We start from the raw sequence: 16,057 nt of genomic DNA on the forward strand, positions 1-16,057 counted from the left end.
TCCATGGGCTGTGCATATATGCATATAAGTTCTTTGGTTAACTTCCCCCCTTCCCTATTCCCACCTTCTCTCTAAGATTCATCAATCTGTTCCATGTTTCTATGTTTCTGGATGTATTTTGTTCATCAGTTCATTTTGTTCTTTGGATTCCACATATGAGTGAGATCATGTAATATTTGTCTTTCTCTAACTGGCTTATTTTACTCAGCATAATACTTTCTAGGTCCCTCCATGCTGTCTCAAAGGGTAAGAGATCCTTCCTTTTTACTGCTGCATAGTATTCCATGGTGTAAATATAGCACAGCTTTTTTTATTCACTCATCTACTCATAGGCACTTGGTATGTTTCCAGGTCTTAGCTGTTGCAAATTGTTCTGCTATGAACATAGGGATGCATAGATTCTTTCTTATTGATGTTCCGAAGAAACTGTGAAACTAGACCACCAACTTACACCATACACAACAATAAACTCAAAATGGATAAAAGACTTAAATATAAATCATGAAACCATAAAAATCCTATAAGAAAACATAGACAACAAAACCTCAGACATCTCTCATAGCAATATATTTGCTAATATATCTCCTAGGGCAAGGGAAACAAAGGAGAAAATAAACAAATGGGACTACATCAAAATAAAAAGTTTCTGTACAGCAAAAGAAGCCATCAACAAAATGAAAAGGGAGCCCACTGTATGGAACACATATTTGCCAATGATACATCGATAAGGGGTTAATGTCCAAAATATATAAAGAACTCATATAACTTAGCAAAAAGAAGACAACAAATATAATTAAAAAATGGGAAAGGACCTATATAGACACTTCTCCAAAGTGGACATACAGATGACAAATAGACATATGAAAAAATGCTCAAATTCACTAATCATCAGAGAGATGCACATTACAATGAATATGAGGCATTTCCTCACATCTGCCATTATGGCTACCATCAATACATCAACAAACAGCAGACACTGGTGAGGATGTGGAGAAAAAGGAACCCTAGTACACTGCTGGTGAGAATGCAGACTGGTGCAGCCACTATGGAAAACAATATGGCATTTCTTCAAAAAATGAAATATGGAACTGACGTTTGACCTAATGATCCCACTTCTAGGAATATATCCTATGGCAGTGGTCAGTAAACTGCAGCTCTCAAGCCACATGCGGCTCTTTGGCCCCTTGAGTGTGGCTCTTCCACAAAATACTACATAAGAGTGCGCACATACAGTGCGATTGAAACTTAATGGGCCATGTGCAGAAGTTGGTTTTCGGCCTGGGCGAGTCTATTTCGAAGAAGTGGTTCTAATGCCGAGCCACACTCAAGGGGTCAAAGAGCTGCATGTGGCTCACAAGCTGCAGTTTGTTGACCACTGTCCTATGGATTTTAAATGTTAAACATCCAGCTCAGAGGAAAACCACTATCTGCAAATCCTTACAGGGTAAGAGTAATTAGCTAATGTCTAAATGTCTGGGACTTTAATTGGCTCTGAATTAAAAAATAATATCCCCAAACCTGCATTTTCTTCTGAATAAGTCACAATCACAGTTGTATCTGAGCTCATCTGCTAGTCGCAGCAACCAAACAGGGTTATTTTATGCGTTAGCTGTCTACACAATGAAATAGGGGACAGAATGTTAATTAAATTCTTTTATGTCTTTGCCTTTTCAGAATTGGACAAAAACAATACGATCATTCCTATTATGAAAACATTTTTATTCATAATATCAAAATGTTAAGTTCCTACATTTATATAATACTTTTAACAAAGTTTATATACATTCACTATTTTAATTGTATTCTCATAGTAACTCCGTGAGAACAGAGATGGTCAATATTTCCTCTTTACCAGTGATGAAACTAAGGCTGAGTGATGTTACATGACTTGCCCTAGTTCATATAACTAGGAAGAGGCAGGTATTTTTCAGGTATTGCTATGCTAAAGTTATTGCTCTTTTCTTCACACATATTGTGTCTTAAAGTACAAAGCCATTCACATCTGGTATAAAACTTTACTGTTCATCACTCCCTCAAACCTTGCTTTTGAGGTAGAAAGAGAAATAGAGTAAAGATCAAATTTAAAAAAATAATACCTGACTGGGAAGGTTAACAAGGAAGCAATGAGTCTTGTAATCTCCCACTAACAGGAGGTATTAAATAAATCTCTTGATGTAACTTTGTGCAGCACACATTATTTTTACATTCAGAAACTAATACCCACATGTGTCTTAATTTACTTATTTGCCAGTATAGGAACAGCCTAGATGTCAACTGATTATTAAAAATGTTTCAAATTCTTATAGGCACATAAGACCCTTTGATTTAAGTTGATCAAAATGTTTCTCCACAATTTATTGCCCTCAAGTATCCTCCTATATAATAAAGGGGTAATATGCAAATTGACCATCATACCATCACACAAGATGACCAGCCCCATGTGGTCACACTGACTGGCAGGGGCAGCAGTTGTGGGCAATCAGGCAGGTAGGGGAGGGCAGTTAGGGGAAACCAGGCCAGCAGGGGAGGGCAGTTGGGAGGACCAGGCCTGCAGGGGAGGGCAGTTAGGGGGACCAGGCCTGGATGAGAGAGCAGTTGGGGGCAACCAGGCCAGCAGGGGAGGGCAGTTAGGGGTGATCGGGCAGGTAGGGGAGCTGTTAGGCATCAATCAGGCTGTCAGGTGGGTGGTTAGGGGGTGATCAGGCTGGCAGGCAGGTGAACGGTTGGGAGCCAGCAATCCCGGATTATGAGTCGGACATCCCCTGAGGGGTCCCAGATTGGAGAGGGTGCAGGCTGGGCTGAGGGACACCCCTCCCCCAGTGCACAAATTTCATGCACTGGACCTCTAGAATTATATATATATAGGAAGACAGGTTCACTGAAAGAAAAACCTAATAGAGAATTTCAGAGCAAAATAAATTTTCCAGAGTGTCATAGTCAAAAGTGAGTGCAGTTAGGCTAGGAAAATTACTAATTAACATGCATCTGCTCTGATAAGTCCTGTTCTATATTTCTAGGTCATGCCCAAGGTGATAGTTGCCACTACCTCTTACAACAAGGTAGCACTAATGCCTTCTATTTATATTGTAATGGACCTTTTCATGGCACATCACCATATGTTAACTTATTTGAGATTCAACTCCTTGTGGTAGACCAAGTAATAATGCTAATTTTACAGAGGCACAAAAAAGATAAAGTGATTTTTCCAAACTTACATTGTCACTTTAATGCCAAGATTAAATATCTAATGATTTTTCCATTATGCTACATTCTGTGATTATAAAGACTATATTCAGTAAGTGTAATGTTTTAACATATAGTAAGTTTTCATTATGTATGAAAATAGCTAAAATGAAAATTTATATTTAAAAAGAAAACAATTTATTGAGATATAAGTGATGTATGGGCACAATGCTTGAATATTTAATGTATATGACAATGAGTTTGGAAGTAAGTGTCCCCATGATCAATGCCATAAACACAACCATATACACCAAAAGGGTTGTGGCTATTGTTATTGTCAGAGGAGGTACTTTCAGAAATATTCTCTTAGAATTCTACAGCTCAAATCCAGGCCTATCTCAGTATCTGACTTTAATTTTATCGAAATATTTTGGAATATAAGTTTACTAACATTAAAAGTCTATATTTCTTATTTTAGATATAAAAGCTAATAATGCATCCCCAGCTCTTCTTCAAAATTCTAGTTTCCCCAAATAATGCCAAAACATTTTTAAATGTCTAAATTACCATCTATCAATGATGTCTACATAACTTGCAGCAGTTATCAAATGCATAATCATTTAATAATGAGTAAATTTATTAGTGGATCTGTTTTGGCAATATCCCATGATACTGAACAGCATTGAACACTAATCCTATAGCCCTCTAAATTGCAAAGAACATGTGTCATAAACAATGGACAGGCAAACACTGAGACCAACAGAGGGTTAAATCCTCTAAGGAAGGATGAGGAAGTGATAATGATAATACAAAACTCATAAAAAAATTAGAACACAAGATACAATGCTATCAGAATAGTTACAATACTTTTTAGTATATTCAATATTCTCTGAATAGGACTCCTGTGCAAGGTCGTCATTTATATCGGAATGCCTGTGAGGTACTTATAGTAAGTTTACAATTTAGATAGTACATTTTGAGGAAACATTTTTTTTTTTTTTTTTGCAAATGGCTTATAGCAATTATTTTGGGACTTAAAAACTGTTATCTATATTGTAAATATTGTTTAACTAATCTGCTTTCCCCACCTGACAGTGAGCTTCCAGAAACTAACAGAGTTCCCAACACAATTTGTAAATAGTGCATGATGAATGGATGGAAGAAGGAAGAATGCAGTGATTTGACCAAGATTTTGCAGTTTGTTCTACATATGGTATGGCTTCTAAGTATTTTGTCAAACTATTACGTTTATTTATTTAAAAGTGTCCTCCAACACTTTCCAGTATCAGAAGAGACAGGCTATAAAACATCATTCTCTTTTACTAAAATATACAATATGATAATGTATAGTATAATAATTTATTCTCTGGTGTACAAAGCCAGTCTTATTTATAATCTCTATATTCCCATGGAATTAATCTAACTCATGATTTGTAACTTGTTTTATCTAGTATTGTTAGAATGATTCTGATTACTACAGGGCATGAAGATCTTAGCAATAGTTGACTATGTGGTACTTTAGAGACATAGCTGTATTACAAAATGATTAAGATTAGTTTAAAAGAGAAAATATTAATATTACAAATCAGAAAACTAATTTGCTATATGATTCACAGATTCCAGCACTTATCATTTGTTGATTTGTTGATGATAGACATTCTGACAAGTGTGAGATGGTATCTCATTGTTCTTTTGATTTGCATTTTTTCGAATGATTAATGACTTTGTGCATGTTTTCATGTCTCTTGGCCTTCTGTATATCTACTTACAAAAAGTGTCTAGGTCCTTTGCCCATTTTTTTTATTGGATTGTTTGTCTTCCTTTTGTTAGGTTGTATGAGATCCCTACAAATTTTGGAAATTAAATACTTATCAGATATAACATCGGATATAACAGATGTTGCCTTATAAAGAAATATTTTTTTTGGAAATACATAAACATTTTTATGAAATGATTTTAAATGGCTTATGATATATTTATAAATAACATCAACTATATGATATGATCAAGTACCCTAATTTTTTTCTTTTTTGTAAAACAAAATTAATTTTTAATTCCTCATTTTGAAAGAAGTCACATTTGAGTAATAAACAATATTATATCTCTATTTTGGTTGAATTAAAGAGTGAAGAATATTTTCTTTTCTTTATTTCTTAATTTTTTTATTATTTTTTAAAATAAATCTTTATTGTTCATATTATTACAAATGTTCCTCATTTTTTCCCCCTCCATTGCTCCCCTCTACCAGGTTCCCACCCCACCCTCTGCCCTTTCCCCACCCCCCATTGTCCTCATCCATAGATGAACAGTTTTTGTTCAGGTTCTTCCTGCACCCCCCCACTCCCCTTTTCCCCTAGAATAGTCAGTCCACTCCCCTTTCATACCCTTGATTCTATTATATTCACAGTTAATATTGTTCATCAGGTTTTTTAATTCCCTTGGTTTTTAGTTTCACTTGTTGATAGTTACGTATTTGTTGATCATAATTTTTATCTATATCTTCTTCCTAAAGAACCCCTTTCAGTAATTCATATAATTCTTGTTTGGTGGTGATGAACTCCTTTAGCTTTTTTTTATTTGTGAAGCTCTTTATCTGGCCTTCGATTCTGAGTGATAGCTTTGCTGGGTAGAGTATTTTTGGCTGTAGGCTCTTGCTATTCATCACCTTGAATATTTCTTGCCATTCCCATCTGGCCTGCATGGTTTCTGTTGAGAAATCAGCTGACAATCGTATGGGTGCTCCTTTATAGGTAACTACCTGCTTTGCTCTTGCTGCTTTTAATATTCTCTCTTTGTCTTTTGCTCTTGGAATTTTAATTATGATGTGTCTTGGTGTGGTCCTCTTTGAATTCCTTTTGTTTGGGGTTCTGTGCACTTCCTGGATGTATAAGTCTATTTCTTTCCCCAGGTGGGGGAAGTTTTCTGTCACTATTTTTTTCCAGTATTCTTTTGGAATCTTGCTGTCTCTCTTCTTCTGAGACCCTCATAATTCTGATGTTGGTTCGTTTCAAATTGTCCCAGAGGTTTCTTACACTATCTTCAACTTTCTGGATTCTCTTATCTTCTTGCTTCTGTGGAGGAGTGTCCTCTGGCTCTTTGTGTTCCAAATCTTTGACTTAATTCTTGCAATCTTCCATTCTGTTTTTAGGATTCTGTATAATATTTTATTTCAGACAATGTATTCTTTATTTCTAGTGGATCCCTTTTCATATCATCATAGGTCTCATGTATTTTATCAGCCTTTTCTAGGAAATTCTTGAAAAACCTTATAAGCGTGGTTTTGAACTCTATATCCAGTTGCTTCTTTTCCTCCATTTCTTTTGTTTGTGATCTGTTTCCTTGTCTCGGCATTTTCACAGCTTCCCTGAGTTGGTAGGGTGGCTTTGTGTGCTAAGGTATCCTATATGGTTCAGTGAGTCAGCCTCCCAGTTACCTGAGGTGGACAGTCTTGGTGTAGCCCTTTGTGGGCTGTGTGTGCAGTCTCATTGTTAAGCCTTGCTTGTTGTTGGTATCACTGGGAAGCGTTGATCTCCAAGCCAATTGGCTATGAGGATCAGAAGTGTCTCAGCTAGGAGGGTTTCTGTATTCAGCTTGAATGGGGCGAAGTCTCGGGGTGACACAGATAAGCTTTGTTGAATCCCGCACAATTGGTTGCAGGCGCGTGCACCTCTTTGGTATAGGCACAGACAAGCTTTAGATTCCTGTCTGCCCCTCCCTAAGAGAGTCCTATTGGCAGCAAATGAGAAAGCTAGCCACTGGAAGGGCTTCTGTGCTGCGCTTGGATGGGGCGGAGTCTCGGGGTGGTGCAGACAAGCTTTATTCAGCTCCTCCCTAAGACGGTCTGGTTTTTGAGTCCCGCAGTAATGGCCGCTGGCTTCACACACCTCCGAGAGATCTCTGCCCCACTGCCTGACAGTCTGGTCTCTCCCTGTCTGGGGCCATCTATCAAAGCAATAGGGTGCTTCTGTTTTTCTCCCAAGCAAGAAAGCCAGCAGCGCATTAGCTATCTGCCTTCTCTGAGTGCTGGGAGTAAGCCAGCAGCGAAGTTGGTCCACCCTCTCCACGCTCTGCAAGCAAGCCGGCACCGAACTCAGGCGGCCACCTTTTCACACGCACAGTTCTATGTACCTTCACAGTTCCTGAGGTTTAGCATGCCTTCTCTCTCCTTCCCAGATGGTAGAGCTTCCTCTCAGCCAGCCGTCTGGTGCTTCAGGGCGATGTTTCCCCTGTTTTTCAGTTCTAAATTCAAATTTGTTGTAGTAGGCTGCATTCGGGCGTCTACCCTAGGCCTCCATCTTGGTTTCTCTCTAAATTTTTTATTCTTTAAAGCATTAGATATGTCTCCTTTTTCCCCCATTGACATCTCTCTGGCCACTCCCACCCACCAACACATGACCTCAGCCCCTTAGTGTCTGTGTCCATTGGTTATTCTTAAATGCATGTATACAAGTCCTATGGTTGATCTCTTACCTCCACCCACACCACCATCTTCCCTTTGAAGTTTTTGAAGGTCTGTTCAATGCTTTTCTGTCTCTGGATCAATTTTTTTTCATCAGTTTATGTTGTCCATTACATTCCACAAATGAGTGAGATCATGGAATATTTATCTTTCTCTTACTGGCTTATTTCGCTTACCATAATGCTCTCTATGTCCATCTATACTGTTGGAATGGTAAGAGTTCTTTCTTTTTACAGCAGTGTAGTATTCCATTGTGTAGATGTACCCAGAATTTTTTAATCCATTCGTCTACTGATGGGCACTTAGGCTGTTTCCAAATCATAGTTATTATAAATTGTGCTGCTATGAACATAGGGATTCATATATCCTTTCTGACTGGTATTTCTGATTCTTGGGATATATTCCTAGAAGTGGGATTACTGGGTCAAATGGAAGTTCCGGTTTTAAGTTTCTGAGAAAATTCCATACTGTTTTCCACAGTGGCTGCACCAGTCTACATTCCCACCAGCAGTGCATGCGGTTTCCTTTTTCTCCACATCCTCGCCAGCACTTATCATTTGTTGATTTGTTGATGATAGACATTCTGACAGGTGTGAGATGGTATCTCACTGTCCTTTTGATTTGCATTCTTTTCGGATGATTAATGACTTTGTGCATGTTTTTATGTCTCTTGGCTGTCTGTATATCTACTTACAAAAAGTGTCTATTTAGGTCCTTTGCCCATTTTTTAAAATTGGATTGTTTGTCTTCCTTTTGTTAGGTTGTATGAGTTCCCTACAAATTTTGGAAATTAAACACTTATCGGATATAACATCGGCAAAAATGTTCTCCCATTGCAGTGGGATTTCTTGTTTTGTTAATGGTTTCTTTTGCTGTGCAGAAGCTTTTTATTTTTATGTAGTCCCATTTGTTTATTTTCTCCTTAGTTTCCATTGCCAAAGGAGCTGTATTTGTAAAGATCTTGCTACAACATATGTATGAGATTTTGCTATCTGTGGATTCTTCTAAGATTTTTATGGTTTCCCGCCTTACATTTAAGTTCATTATCCATTTTGAGTTTATTTTTTTGTGTAAGTTGGTGGTCTAGTTTCACTTTTTTGCATGTATCCAATTTCCTGACACCATTTATTGAAGAGACTGTCATGACTCCATTGTATGCTTTTGTCTCCTTTTTCAAATATTAATTGAGCATAATGGCTTGGGTCAATCTCTGGGTCCTCTGTTCTACTCCATTGGTCTATGTATCTGTTTTTGTGTCAGTATCAGGTACTTTTGAGAACAGTAGCTTTGTAATATAGCTTGATTTCTGGTATTTTGATCCCTCCAACTTTTTTCTTCTTTTCTCAGGATATATTTATTCCATATGAATTTTTGGAGAGTTTGTTCCTGGTCTGCGAAATATGCCATTTTTATTTTAATGGGGATTGCATTGAATCTATAGATTGCTTTGGGTATTATGGACATTTTAATGATGTTGATTCTACCAGTCCATGAACATGTTATGTTCTTCCATTTGTTTATGTTTTCCTCTATCTTTTTATCAATGTCCTGTAGTTTTCCCAGTTTAGGTATTTTACCGCCTTATTTAAGTTTATTTAAGTATCTTAATTTCTTTTGTGTGCAACGATAAACGGGATTGTTTTTTAGTTTCTCTTTCTGTGAGTTCATTATTGGTGTATATAAAAGCCATAGATTTCTGGGTGTTAATTTTGTATACTGCTATATTGCCAAATTCATTTATTAAGTCTACTAGTTTTTGGTGGAGTCTTTAGGGTTTCCTATGTATAATATCATGTCGTCTGAATATAATGACAGTTTTATTTCTTCTTTTCCCAATTTGTATGCCTTTTATTTCTTCTGCTTGTCTGATCGCTATGAATAGCACTTACAGTACTATGTCAAACAGGAATGGTGAAAGTGGAACCCCTGTTTTGTTCCCATTCTTAGGAGAAATGATTTTAAATATTGCCCACTGAGTATGATATTGGCAGTAGTTTTGTTATATAAGGCTTTTATTATGTTGAGGTATGATCCCTCTATTCCCACTTTGCTGATGAGAATTTTTATCAAAAGGTTGTTGGATTTTGTCAAATACTTTTTCTGCATCAATGGATATGACTATGTGATTTTTATCTCTCAGTTTGTTTATGTGATGTATCACATTTATTTATTTGAGGATATAATACTAGCCTTGAATCCCCAGAATAAATTCCACTTGGTCATGGTGTATGATCTTTCTAATATAATGCTGGATCTAATTTGCTAAAATCTTATTGAGGATTTTGGCATCTATGTTCATCAGGGATATTGGCCTGTAATTCTCTTTCCTTATGGTATCTTTATCTGATTTAGGAATTAGAGTAATGCTGGCTTCATAGAAAGAGTTTTGGAGTGTTTCTTCCTCTTGGATTTTTTTTGGAATATTCTGAGGACAAGTTTTAGTTATTCTTTGAATAATTGGTAAAACTCCCCTGTGAAGCTATCTGGCCCAGGGCTATTGTTTACTAGAAGTTTCTTGATGACTGCTAATTTCCTTTACAGTTATCAGCCTATTCAGATTTTTTTACTTCCTGATTGAGTTTTGGAAGATAGTATTTTTTTAGGAATATGTCCATTTCTTCTAGGTTGTCCAGTTTGTTGTAATAGAGTTGTTCATTGTATATTTTTACAATCCCTTGTATTTCTTTGAGGTCGGTTGTTACTTCACCTCTTTCATTTTTTATTTTGTTTATTTGGGTCCTCTCACTTTGCTTCTTGGTGAGCTTGTGTAGAGGTTCATGAATCTTATGTGCGCACACACACACACACACACACACACACACACACACAAACACATACTAGAGGCCTGGTGCACGAAATTTCTATGTGTGTGTGTGGGGGGGGTGTCCCTCAGCCCAGCCCACACCCTCTGCAATCTGGGACTCCTCGAGGAAGGTCTGACTACCCGTTTAGGCCCAATTCTAATAGATATCCCTCTCACAATCCAGGATTGCTAGCTCCCAACTGCTTACCTGCCTGCCTTGCTAATTGCCCCTAACTGCTTTGACTTCCAGCCTGATCACCCTCTAACCACTCCCCTGCCAGCCTGATTGCCCCTAACTGCACTCCCCTGCAGGCCTTGTCACCCTAACTGCCCTCCTCTGCAGGCCTTATACTCCCATCTGCTCTCTCCTGCAGGCCTGGTCACCCCCAACTTCCCTCCTCTGCTGGCCTGGTTACCCCTAGCTGCCCTCTCCTTCAGGCTTGGTTGCCTCAACTGCCCTTCCTTGCAGGCCTGGTCCCTCCCAACTGCCCTCCCAGTTAACCTGATCACCCACAACTGCCTTCCCTTGCAGGCCTGGTCCTTCCCAACTGCCTTTCCCAGCTGGCTATCTTGTTGGGGCCATCTGTGTCCACATGGGGGAAGCCATCTTTGACCACATGGGGGTAGACATCTTGTGTGTTGGAGTGATGGTCAATTTGCATATTACTCTTTTTTTGAATAGGATATATATTGATGGCCCAGGGCACAAAATTCATGCACAGAGTGGATTGTTCTCTCAGCCATGCTTGCACCCTCTCCAATCAGAGACCCCTTAGGGGATTTTAGGGGCAATCAGTCTGAGTGCTGGTTTAGACCTAATCCCTCTCTCAACCTGGGATTGCTGGCTCCTAACTGCTCACCTGCCTGATCCCCCATAACTGCTTCTGCCTACCTGCCTGATTGCCCCTAACCCTTCTGCCTGCCTGCCTTATCACTCCTAACTGCCTCTGCCTGCCTGCCTGATAACCCCTAACTGCCCTTCCCTGCAGGCTTGATCTCACCCCAACTTCCCTCTTCTGCCAGCCTATTTGGTTCTGATTGGTCTTTTTCTATGTTAGTCAGCGTCAAAAGCTCCGCCTCCTAGTCAGCCATTGGTCCCTCACACTTCACCCAGATTTGGTCCTGATTGGTCAGTTTTTATGCCAATCAGCATCTCTGGGCCTATCAATGGTGCCTAATCAGAAAGGTGGGGCTGATCAGCAGCCCTGGTGGAGTCCTGGATATAAACAGAGGTGCAGCTGCTGGCCAAACTGGGAGAGAAAGAGAGAGGCAAGTACTGATCAAAAACTGCCACAGAGGCCAGGACCAGTTTGGCTCAATGGATAGAGCGTCGGCTTGGGGACTGAAGGGTCCCGGGTTCAATTCCGGTCAAGGGCATGTACCTTGGTTGCGGGCATATCCCCGGTAGGGGGTGTGCATTGGGGCAGCTGATCGATGTTTCTAACTCTCTATCTCTCTCCCTTCCTCTCTGTATAAAATCAATAAAATATATTTTTTTAAAAAAAACTGCCACAGAGGCAACAGATAAATCCCTGCTTTTCTCTTTAGACCTCTCCCTGGCCCTGATTTGCAGCCCCCTCAGCAGTCAGTGTTGGGGAACCAAGCCTGCAGCGGAAGCAGTCAGTGGTCTTGTCAAGCTTTAGGCGTAATGGTGTTACACCCTGGCTCTTTAATATATGCTTACTCTGGGCTTTTCCTGTTACTCTCTTTCTAACTCTTTAAGTCTTATCATTTATTACCAATTTTTGTTTTTATTTTTTCTTTGAGGTAAACTTGTAATGCTTTGAACTTCCATCTCAAAACTGCTTTCATTGTGTCCCTCAGATTTTGGATTGCTGTGTTTTCACGGTCTTTGTTTTCAGGATGTTTTTTTTATTTCTTCTTTGATCTCTTTGGTAAGCAATTCTTTGTTTAATAACATTCTATTTAACCTCCACGTGTTTTACTTTTGTTTATATTATAATTTATTTATAATTTTATGCCATTATGATCTGAGAAGATGCTTGATATGATTTCAATCTTCTTGAATTTGTAGAGACTTAGCCTGTGCCCTAATATGTGGTCTATTTTTGAAAATTTCCCATATATATTCCATAGCTTTGGGGTGAACTATTCTGAAGATGTCAATGAAGACTGTCTAATCTAGTGAGTCATTTAGGATTTTGGTTTCTTTGTTGATTTTTTGTTTAGAAGATTTCTCAGTGATGATAATGGGGTATTAAAGTCCCCTACTATTATTATATTGCTTTTGAGCTCTCCCTTGATATCTTCCAGAAGTTTTTTTTTTTTTTTATGCTTGTTTATTTATTTATTTATTTATTTATTTATTTATGTATTGGGGTCCTACTGCATTGGGTGCATACACATTTCCCAGAGTTATATCCTCCTTTTTTATTAATTGCATCAGTATTATGAAGTGGTCTCCATTATCTCTTGTTATGGCCTTCACTTTGAGGTCTATTTTGTCATATTTAAGTATTGCTACCCTGGCTTTTTTTTTTCTTTCACTTCTCTTTGCCTGAAAAATATTTTTCCATACCTTCACTTTCAGTCTTTATCAGTCCCTGGTTCTGAGGTGGATCTCTTATAGACAGCATTTATATAGGTCATGTTTTCTTATCCATTCAGCCACCCAATGTCTACTGATTGGAGCATCTATTCCAATTACATTTAAGGTTATTGATAAGTACTTGTTTGTAGCCATTTTTATTATTTATTATTGTGTTCTTTCTTCCCTTTCTATTTCTTCTTTTTAAAACAGTCTCTTTAGCATTTTTTGCCTTGCTGGCTTAGTAGGCATAAACACCTCAGCCTTTTTTTGTCTGTGAAGTTCCTGATATTTCTTTCAATTTTGAATAATAGCCTTGATGGATAGAGAATTCTAGGATTCAGACCCTTGCTTTGCATCGCTTTGTATATTTCATTCTATTCCCTTCTGGCTTCATGTGTATCTGTTTAGAAATCATTTGATAATCTAATGAGAGATCCCTTGTAGGTAACTCTTATCTCTCTCTTCAAGCCTTTAAGTTTCTCTCTTTGTCATTAACCTTTGCCATTGTTACTATAACAAGTCTTGGTTTGGGTCTTTTGGGTTTTATCTTGTTTTGGGCACTCTCTGCTTGTGTGACTTATTTTCTTCCCCAAATCAGGGAAGTATTCTATCATTATTTCTTCAAATAGATTTTCTAATTCTTTCTCCTCTTCTTGTCTTTCTGGCACCCCTATTATATGAATGTTGCTTTGTTTCATTTTGTCTCAAAACTCCCTTAATCTCTCCTCCTGCTTTCTAATTTTTTTCTCCAATTGCTATTCAAATTGGGTGTGATTTTCTACCCTGTCTACTAGCATGCTGACTCAGTCTTCTGCTTCTAGTCTACTGTTAATACCCAAAAGTGTGTGTGTGTTTGTTTTGTAGCTATATGATTTTTTCATTTCCTCTTGATTCTTACATGTTATTGAATTTATAATCTAACCAGTTTAGGAAATTTATAATCCTTATTTTTAATTATTTTCAGTCATACCACTTGCCTCCATTTCATTTAGCTCATTTTCTTGTAATTCCTCCCTTTCTTCACTTTGGGGGTTGTTCCTTTGTCTCCCCATTTTTTGCTATCTCTTCCTGGTCCTGGGCTCCTTGCTTGGGGCCCAAGGTGTTTAAGAACCTAGAAGTCCAAGGTTCCAGAACTCCCTAGCCCATGAGCAGGGTCTTCTTTGACTTTCACACCTTCATTGCCTCTGCTCTTAGTTGTACCCCCTTCTCCCACTATTCTTGTCCCTCAGCTGTCTGTTTTCTGGGGTTGGTGGGGTCATGTGCACAATTCCTATGGTGTGTAACTCCCTGTGAGGGTCCAGAGGTCTCTGGCATGCAATTTATTGTACGGCTCCAGAACCCAAGGCAGGATGGTGCTGTGAGTCCCTCTCACAATTTACTTGCAGAATGGTCCTCTGAGTTGTGGCTGAGTACACCAGGTCACACTAGCAGCTCTGACCAGGGCCAGGAGTAGAGCACACTCCAGGTGACAACTCTGTCTGTGCCAGGGCATAGCACACATTTTTCAGAGGCTCTGTCTGTGCTTTGTGCAGAGTGTCCACAGACCAAAGGCTCTGTGTGTATCAGGGGTGGAGTGGTCTGGGAAAGGGATCTGTCTGGACAATGATGTAGCCCATACTGGGCTGAGGCTCTGTACTGGGACCAAGGATAGATCAGGGTGTGGAATATCTCTAGCTTGCACTCACAGCACAGGGACCTGAAGTATTGGATCCTGGTATGCTGGGTTTGGGCTCTGGCTAGGAGCCATAGCTCAGGAGGTCTGTCTGGTATGCATTCACTGAGACACAAGTGGTGGTGCCACACTGCTCACTGATGGAACATGGTTGTGGTTCCACACTGGTTATGGCTGGCAAGCAGCTCCCTGCAAAGGTCTAGGGTTGGTTCTGAGGTTGGTCTAGACGTTGATGTGGCAGCACTCCTGGCCTCCATTGCTAACCTCTACAAGATGGTATGGTTCTGCCAAAACCAAGCTGGCCTGGGGATCCCCACAGTGGTAGTAGGGGCTCCCTGTATAGGAGAGCCCAATCTTCCAGTCCATGGGACTCCTGTTATATCCATCCCTCACTCACCCATACCCATACCACACATGCCCCTCTCATTCCTTCACCCTTCCACACTCTCTCCCTCCCTGCTGTCCTAATGGCCACCATATTCAATTCCCTTCCATGTGTTCTTTATGAATTAGTCACACCTAGAGGAAGAGTCCCCATAATGATTGAGCACCTTTGCTATCTTATCTCTGTCACCAGTGGTGACATCAATACCACCACAACTGCCATTGTAAGGATCCCTGCCAATAGAACTTCTCTTAAAAATTATTTTTTATTGATTTCAGAAAGGAAGGAAGAGGGAAAGATGGAAACATCAATGATGAGAGAGAATCATTGATCAACTCCCTCCTGTATGCCCCACACTGGGGATTGAGCATGCAACATGGGCAATATGCCCTAACTACAATAGGAATTGAACCATGACCTCCTGGTTCAGAGGTCGATGCTCAACCACTGAGTCACACCTGCTGAGTGCTAATAGAACTATTACTATGCTGCCCAAACTCCCACTACAGAATTGCTATTCCTGTCCTCATCATAACAATGAAGATGACGCCACATTGGGAAATTTGATTTTATGCTCTTAAGTCTAAAATGCAGAAGCAAGTTCCCATGAATTTCTGTATAAATTAAAGTAGAGGTGGAAAAAGAGATGTTCCCTGAGTGTACTAAGTCAGAATTCTAAATATGTTTTCCTGCCGAAACCAGTTTGGCTCAGTGGATAGAGTGTCAGCCTGCAGACTGAAAGGTCCCGGGTTCAATTCCGGTCAGAGTTGTGGGCACATCCCCAGTGGGGGGTGTGCAAGAGACAGCTGATTGATGTTTCTCTCTCATTGATGTTTCTAACTTTCTATCCCCCTCCCTTCATCTCTGTAAAAATCAATAAAATATATTTTTTAAAGATAATAAAAATAAATGTTTTCCTAATACATAAATGCTTTGTTTAAAAGATGGTTAGGTTTAAAATAATAATATAGGCCAGTTACAATATGAGTTAAAGAGATTTTGTG

The sequence above is a fragment of the Pipistrellus kuhlii genome, unplaced genomic scaffold (genome assembly GCF_014108245.1).
Source record: "Pipistrellus kuhlii isolate mPipKuh1 unplaced genomic scaffold, mPipKuh1.p scaffold_m20_p_29, whole genome shotgun sequence".
NCBI lineage: Eukaryota > Metazoa > Chordata > Mammalia > Chiroptera > Vespertilionidae > Pipistrellus > Pipistrellus kuhlii.